We start from the raw sequence: 8580 nt of genomic DNA, 5'->3' as shown, positions 1-8580 counted from the left end.
TGCTTTGCTTCTTTTGCTGCTACTGTCTATTTGTCCCAGCATTGTTAACTTTTCCAAAGAACCCTGCCATTTCATAATGCCAACCAAGAAGGACAGCTTCCATTTTGTCATATTTGCCTCCTATAATATTTCAGGCCTTATTTGCTCTAGGACCCACTTGTCAGTCTTTCTGGGGGGCCCAGGGTGTCTGTAGAGCTCTTCTCCAACACCATATTCTAAATGTGTGTGTATGTGTGTATGTGTGTATTTCCTATCAGCCTTTTTCACTGCCCAACTTTTGCACCCATACATAGTATTACAGTAATTTGGAATGAGAAGGTGTAGATAATCTTAGCCTTTCTTTCTAATGACACATTTCTGCTCTTGGTGAGCTTTCTTAATTTTTCCATTACTACCCTTCTGTACCTCAGCCTTCTCTTATTTTTTTTTCCACTGCAGTCTTTTATTCTAATTGAGCACTGAACCAAGGTAAGCAAAATCTTAGCAATTTCTACCTTCCTTGTCTGTATTAAAGTTGTATATTTCTTGTCATGACTTTTGTGTCTGTCTCTCACGTCCAAATGCAGTCCTTCTTTCGCACTTTCTTTTTTTTCACTTTCATCAGATGTTGTTTCAACACATTGCTACATTCTGCCAGTAAGATAATGTTGTCTGAGTATCTTATTGATATTTCTTCTGCCAGTTTTCACTCCTCCTTCCTCTAACCCCAGTTTTTCATGTAATGTATATTCTGCATACAGATTAAACAAAGAGGGAGATAAAATGCACCCTTCTCTGATATCTTTGCCTATAGGAAACCACTCTGTTTCTCCACATTCTGTCCCGATTGTGGCTTACTGTGCCCCAATAGATGTTACACATCAGGACAATCTAATGCTGAGTCATGCCCATTTTTCCAGAACCCATACCTATTCATGATCAACAGAGTCAAAGACATTACTGTAGTATGCAAAACATAGACTGATCTCCTTCTGAAATACTTTGGAACACCCTAGTATCCAACAAATGCTTGCAGTTACACCTGAGTGTCCCTTCCTTTTCTGAATCCAGCATTTCTTTCTCCAAATAAAGTAGACTTTGTTGCATCACCTTGAGAATCACTTTTGTCTGAAATTAGAGCAACTGTCCCGTAGTTGCTGCAGTCTTTGAAGACTGCAGATGTATATTGAATGTTCCCAGTCTGTAGACCATAACTTTCTTTTCTGTATTTGTTGATGTAGTCTTGTTAGAATTTTGACAGATTCTGTCTCTGTGGGTTAAAATAGTTCTATGGGTATCCCATCTTCCCTGGTTATTTATTTCCTCCCAACACTATCAGAGAAATTTTCATTTTGCTTTCTAGAATTACAGGTTCTTCTTCATAGAAATTTTCAAAGGTATCTGGCATCCTTTGTTTCTTCTGTACAGCTTTTCAGTGTACTGTTTCCACCTTCCATTTATTTTCTCCTGATCAGACAATGTGATTCGTTGTTGGTCTCTCAGCATTCTGAGTCTAAGTTTGAATTTCCCTTTTATTTTTTGAATCTCATGGTAGAGATAACTTGCTTTCTTTTTTGTGTTTGCTGTTTTTCTGTTTTATCTTCATACATTGTATTGGGCTGGACAAAATGTTTGTTTTTTACCATAAGATGGCTCTAGTAGCACTTAGTTGTCTTTAACTTCATTCAAAACAATTTCGTTAGATTGTATTGTGACAGCTGTCCTATCAATGTGCGTTTAAAAAAAATCTTATCAAAATAGTATTTGTGTAGCCATTTTAATATTAAAATGGAAGAAAACACACATTTTGGATATATTATGTTTTATTTCAAGAAAGGTAAAAATGCAACTGAAATACAGAAAAAGATTTGTACAGTTTATGGAGAAGATGCAATGAGTGATCCAATGTGTCAAAAGTCATTTGTGAAGTTTCATGCTGGAGATTTATCTCTGGATGATGTTCCATGGTTGGGTAGACCAGGTGAAGTTGATAGCAATCAAATCAAGACATTAATTAGAGCAATCGATATTATACCCCATAGGAGATGGCTGACATGCTCAAAATATACAAATCAATAAAGTTATTGGTGAAAATGGAAAATGTGTCTTTTTATTTTAAAGAATAAAACTAAATTAACTTTTTGTCCAACCCAATAATATTTCTTTTTATTTCTATGGAACAGCCATTGAAAAATTGTGTTCAGGATCCTAGCCCTGTTTTCTCAGCTTTTACTTTTGCCTTGCATCTGCATCTAACAATTTTTAATGTATCCTCTGTCATCCATCTCGAGTTTTCTTTCCTTTGTACTTCTGTCATTGTCTTTTCACATTCTTCCTGAATATTTCTAGGTTTAGGGTGCAATTCTTCTTGTTCCTGGTCAATTAAGTTTAACAGTGCAAAATCTGTTATTTTAATGTGGACTTTAAATCCATCAGAAATATTATGTACATTATATTTTGGCGCTATAATTCCCTTTGTGCTCTCCTTCAGTTGTACTCTAATGTTTGATAGTTCATGGTGAGTACCACAATCTGCTCCTGGTCTTCTTTTGACAAAGAGAATACAGCTATTCCATCTCCTGTTTCCGATTACATAGTCTATTTGATTTCAATATTAGCCATCTGGTGATGTCCATGTAGTCCTCTGTACGGTTGTATGAAACATGTGTTTGTCATGGACAAGTTGCTGGCTTCACAGAAATCTATGAGCCAATCTCCTGCTCCATTTCTGTCCTCTAATCCATTTTTTTTCAATGATATGATACTGCTTTATTTCCTACTTTGCACTCCAGTCACCTATAATTATCAGCATATCCTGTTTTTGTGCGTGATCAGTTTCTTCCTGAATACATGCATAAAAGCTTTTTATTTTTATCTTCTTAAGCTTGTTTAGTTGGAGCGTAGGCTTGGATGGTGGTTATGTTAATAGGTTTTACTAGAAGACTGATATTATTTGATCAAAACTTTCATTGTAGCCCATGACTATCTTTGCTACATCTTGCCTCAGAATTAAAGCAACTTATTTCTTACGCATTTGTCATTTCCAGAGTAGAACACTTTGTTTTGTAGTTGCCTGACTGGAAATGTCCTATTACAGTTTGTTTTAGTTTACTAACATTAAATGCTGCACTATTGAAACATTTCATTGCTTGCTTGACAATTTCCAGTTTACCTTGGTTCATGTTTCTTACTTTCTATACTCGAAAGGCATGTTTTCTGTAACATTGTACCTTTGTTTCACCTTTGTGCATATCAGCCCCAGACTCCTTTCAGCTTCTGTCTAGCGGTGTCTTTTGTCACAGTGCTATTCATATTTGTTCTCTTCCCCAGTAACTGTTTGCATGCTTTCCGACCTGGGAATCTCATCTTTCAATATTATTTCATATGTCATTTTTGGACTGTCTTATCACAGTTTTTAAGGTATAACAAAAGATTAAATGAAACAAGAAGAAGAAAAGGAAATGCCGCAGTGGTTTACCATTGTCTTCTGCTGTGCAGTGTGTGGATCCAAACAGAAGTTTTTGTACCTGTATTTATAAAATTCTACATCATTGACTAAAAATATGCATCACAAATGTTTTCCTAATTTCTGGGTTCTGTCTTCTTCAGCTACAAAAATCACCTCTATCTCAACAGATGCTTTCAAACATTGATACATATTTTCTATTTTTTCTTCTATAAATTAAATATTATCTCACTCTTCTCTAAGATTATTTCAAACCACTGCTGGAAAAAATGTACATGTCACAAAGCTGAAGTATTCTGTGATTTCCCTGGAACCTGATGTTTCATGCTTAACCCAGGTACCTTTTGCGGTGTTATAACCAAACTTGTGTCCATTCAAACCTATTGCAGAGACACTTCCCAAAATTTCCTTTTAGCAACTCCAACCATACATTCAAGGTAGCTGCATCTGAAACATTTTTGAAGATTTTTGATCTCTAAGATGGGTATATCACTATTAAGACATTGTATGGAAACCATTTTTGTTCTAACCCCAGAAGATGTACCCCCTCCATCTCATTGTTTCTTTCCATTTCCAGCTTTTTCTTCACCGCCAAATCTCCTTTCTTCTTCATTAGTTCCCACTTGTGGGACCAGATGTGGAAACACAGATGTACACTAAACACTTATTTAGTCACTCTACTGAATAATAAGCCATTTCTTTAACATAATTCACCATTTTTTAAATGAGGGATTATGAGGGTGTGTGTGTTTGTATGTATGTATGTGTGTGTGACTGAAACATAATTGTCTTAACATGTCAATTATTTGATCAGCCTCCAATGTTTAAAGATACCAATTTTTTAAAACTAACTCACTCATATGCACAAAATACAATCCTAGGCACTATTTAATTGTCTCAGTATCTCAGTATTTTAGGTTCTTTTAAAATCCCCAGGTAAGCCCTTGCCAGGTGGTTCAGTTGGTTCGCCCCTTCACCAAAAGTTACTGGTTCGATCCCCACTTGGGGCATGTGTGGTAGGCAACTGATACCTCTTTCTCTCTCACATTGATGTTTTTCACTCTCTCTTTCTTCCCTTCCTCTCTCTCTCAAATCAGTAAAAACATATCCTCACATGAGGATTTGAAAAAAATCCACATGTAAATAAAGAAACCAAAGAACAGGGAAGTTAAGTAATTTTTTGAGTGACAACTCAAGCGTTTAAATGCAAAGTATAATATGTAAATCCTAGAGGGTAACCTAAAGCCAACAGCTTATCAAGTTGACTACCAAAACTTCTTTAAAGAGAAAATTAGCCTTTCTATACTCAGATATATTTATGATTCGCAGTGGTGCAGTTATAGTTTACATAAACTGCTACAGCTGATTTAAAGGACAAGGTTCAGCAAGAAACATGGTAGCGCAGGACCCAGGGCATAGCTGAAACATTCATCCTGTGGGCATCTGCAGTATCTCTTTAGGACTGTAACTGGAAACCATCCAGTTTTCTTCTCAGCTCATGTGCATTTTATCAACTTATTAAACAAGAAATTCTCTAAATGGGCTATTCCTTGTTATTTACCTTCATCTCAAAAGGATGGAACAAACTTAAAACTATTATTTAAATCCATATTTAAGCGAATAAATTTTAGTGACACATTTTATGTGGGACTGTGAAATTACTACAGTCTAAATAAATGCATTACATATCGTTATGTGTTGTTTCCAAAATATAGTTCGTTACCTAAAAGCAGCTTTACTTCATGTAGTCCAGTTTGATTTAGATCGGGGGTTCAGACACAAATGACTGAAGATACCAGGCAGGTGACATGCAAGAATGAAAACCGTCAAATGGAGAATGAGGCAGACAGGAGGGCACAACTTATCTAAAAGGAATCATTGCCACCAAGTTCCAGTAGTTAATTTTGGCTATGAGGGAATTTAGAGCTATTACCAAGTCTCCCTGTTCTTCAAGCTAAGTCAACACTTTATGTGTGGCTGAGAGTTGTCCTGAGCCTGTGTGAGTTGCGAGCTTTCAAACTGTGGTTTAAGAAATGCATCTCATTCTATACTCTATTTCTCATATTCTGCCTGCACTTTTACCACCAGTCTGATAATACTAATAAAAAATACTACTATTAATCCAGTATAATCTCCTATATGAGACATATGTTCAAGATATTTTATCAATTCAAAAATATATTTTAGTTTATCTCCATTTTATAGAGAAGTAAATAGTCCCTTAGGTGGGAAGCGGCACAATAGTCACTAATTCATCATACCATGTTGTCTCTTCCAAAATGTGCTAATTACAAAGTAGACTAACACTCACTACCAGTAAAACTAGATATTCCTGATGACTTGTCACCTAATGCAAGACATAAAACCTACGAGCACCTTACAACTTAGCTGTCAAATGATTTTAACTTACTGACTTTAATTTTTTGCTAGTTCATGGTATTAAAAATGATTCAGATGTTTGCAGATGAATGTTTATTGGTGTATTGACTTAAAATTATTTTCAGTTATATTTACATTATTTGACTCTAAGAGTATGAATGGAGCTATATCGAATAAATGATATACAGGCAACTTTTTAATTTCCAATTTTTTATTTTTAATGAACTTTATTTTATGTGCAGTTTCAGGCTCATAGCAAAAATGAGTAGAGAGTACAGACAGTTCCCACAGACCCCTACCCCAGCCTATGCACAACCTCCCCCACAATCAACGTCCTGCCACAGAGACGTTGTTAAAATCAATAAGCCTATATTAACATACCGTTATCACCCAAAGTCCATAATTTATATTGGAGTTAATTCCTGGTGATGTACCAATGGGTTTGACAACCATGTAATGACATGTATCCACTGTTATAGCATCATACAGCTGCTACCCTAAAAATACCTCTGTGCTGTGTTGATTCATCCTTTCTTCTCCTGCCCCTAGGCAACCACTAATCTTTTCATTGTCTCCATAGTTTTGCCTTTTCCAGATGTCACATAATTGGAATCATACATATGTGGCTTTTTTCAGATTGGCTTCTTTCCTTAGAAATACAAATTAGAGGTCCCTTGGTGTCTTTTCATGGCTTCATAGCTCATTTCTTTTTTGTGCTGAATAACATTCCATTGTCTGGATGTACCACAGTTTATTTATTCATCCATCTGCATGATTGTTTCCAAGTTTTGACAATTATAAATAAAGCCATTGTGACCATCCTTGAGCAGGTTTTTGGGTTGACATGAGTTTACAAATCATTTGGGAGCACAATTGTTGTATCATATTGTAAGATTATCTTTAATTTTTAAGCAACTGTCACACTGTTTTCCAAAACTGGTTTCACCAATTTGTATTTTCACCAACAATGAATAAGAGTTTCTGTTGACCTTAATTCATTTGGTATTGTCAATATTTTGGATTTTAGCTATTTTAATAGATATGTAGTATATTTTATTGTGTTTTTATTTGAAATTTGCAATTATCTTAACAACATGTGATGCAGAATAGCATTTTATATGCTTATTTTCTATCATGTCTTCTTTGCTAAGCTATCTGTTCAGATATTTTGCCCATTTTTTAAATGGCATGTTTTCTTACTGTTGAGTTTAAATGTCCTTTGCATATTTTGGGATACAGTACTTTATCAGATATGTTTTTAAAAATAATTCCTTTAAGTTGTAGTTAGTCTCCTTATCTTGACATTATCTTTTACAGACCATAAATTTTTTAAAAAATTTTAATGAAGTCCAATATTTCAATTATTTCTTTCATGGATCATGACTTTCGTATTGGATCAAAATAGCCATTGTCAAACCCAAGACCATGTATATATTTTTTTCTCTCTTCTAGAAGCTGTATACTTTGTGTTTTATATTTAGCTTTATAAACAATTTTGATAATTTTTGTTCAGGATCTACATTTTTTTTTTTTTTTTTTTACAATTTTGGTTTAACTCAGTAGTTACCATCTTATTATTGTTTTTTTTTTTGCATCATTTGTTAAAAAAATTATCTTTGTTCTTTGTCAAAGATTAAGCAACTATTTCTGGGCTCTACTTTGTTCCATTGAACTATTTGTCTGTTCTTTCACCAATACTACACTGTCTTGATTACTGTATCTTTTAGTAAGTCTCAAAGTCAAATAATGTCAGTCTTCTAACTTGATTTTTCTACAATACTACATTGGCTACCCTGTTTTTTGTCCTCACCACATAAGATGTAGAACCAATTTTTCAATATTCACAAATTACTTTCTGGGATTTTGATTTTGATTTAATTAAATCTATTGATCAAGTTGGAAATAACTGCCATATTGACAATGCTGAGTCTTCTTATCCATGAACATGGATAAGCTCTTCAATTATTTAGCGCTTCTTCCATCTGTTTCATCAGTTTTGTAGTTTCCCTCACATAGACCTTGTATACATTTTTGTTATTTGTATAGATTTATGTCTAAGTGTTTCAGATTGTGGATGCTAGTGTAAATGGTATTATGTTTTAGTTTCAAATTCCAATTATCCATTGCTGGTAATAGAGGGAAAAGGCTGATTTTTGTATATTAACTTTATAACTTGCAACTTTGCTATAATTGCCTATTAGTTATAGGTTAGTACATATTTTTTTATATGTCAGAATGAAGTTAATGGCACTGAAATAGGAAACACCCCATGTGCAGGCAAGTCAATACAAACAACCAAGGAGTGAAGAACTGCATCCAGTTGCACCCATCCAACTACCTGACAAAATGTCTTATGTAGTATTCACTTGTTCCCAATATTCTGTTCTTTTTCAAAACTCTCTCTCTCCTAAGTACTTCATGTTATCTTAAATTCTGCTATTTCTTGGGCAGTGAGAAAAATATGAATGGCCCTGTGAAGCATAAACAAACTTTCATATTGAGACATTATTTCAGCTTTAGCAATGGTTGGTAACCCAACAAAGCTGAAAATACCCAAGTATTCCCAGCTGCTTTGTGAATAGAATTATAGGCAACTACAGACTATCGTCCCCACCATATTATTTGAAAAAAGAAGTTGTAGTCTGTGACTTTTGTGTTTTGCTTTTGCCAGTGTTTGTGTAGCATCCAGGTAAGTGTCACCACATAGGATAGCTCAGTGGAGATGACGACCAACTCTACTGACCTACACATTTATT

This window comes from Pteronotus mesoamericanus, unplaced genomic scaffold, assembly GCF_021234165.1.
Source record: "Pteronotus mesoamericanus isolate MK-2021 breed Mesoamerican mustached bat unplaced genomic scaffold, CSHL_Meso_final contig_56, whole genome shotgun sequence".
Classification (NCBI taxonomy): domain Eukaryota; kingdom Metazoa; phylum Chordata; class Mammalia; order Chiroptera; family Mormoopidae; genus Pteronotus; species Pteronotus mesoamericanus.
The sequence above is the reverse complement of the archived record's forward strand: the minus strand, read 5'-3'. Positions refer to the sequence as shown.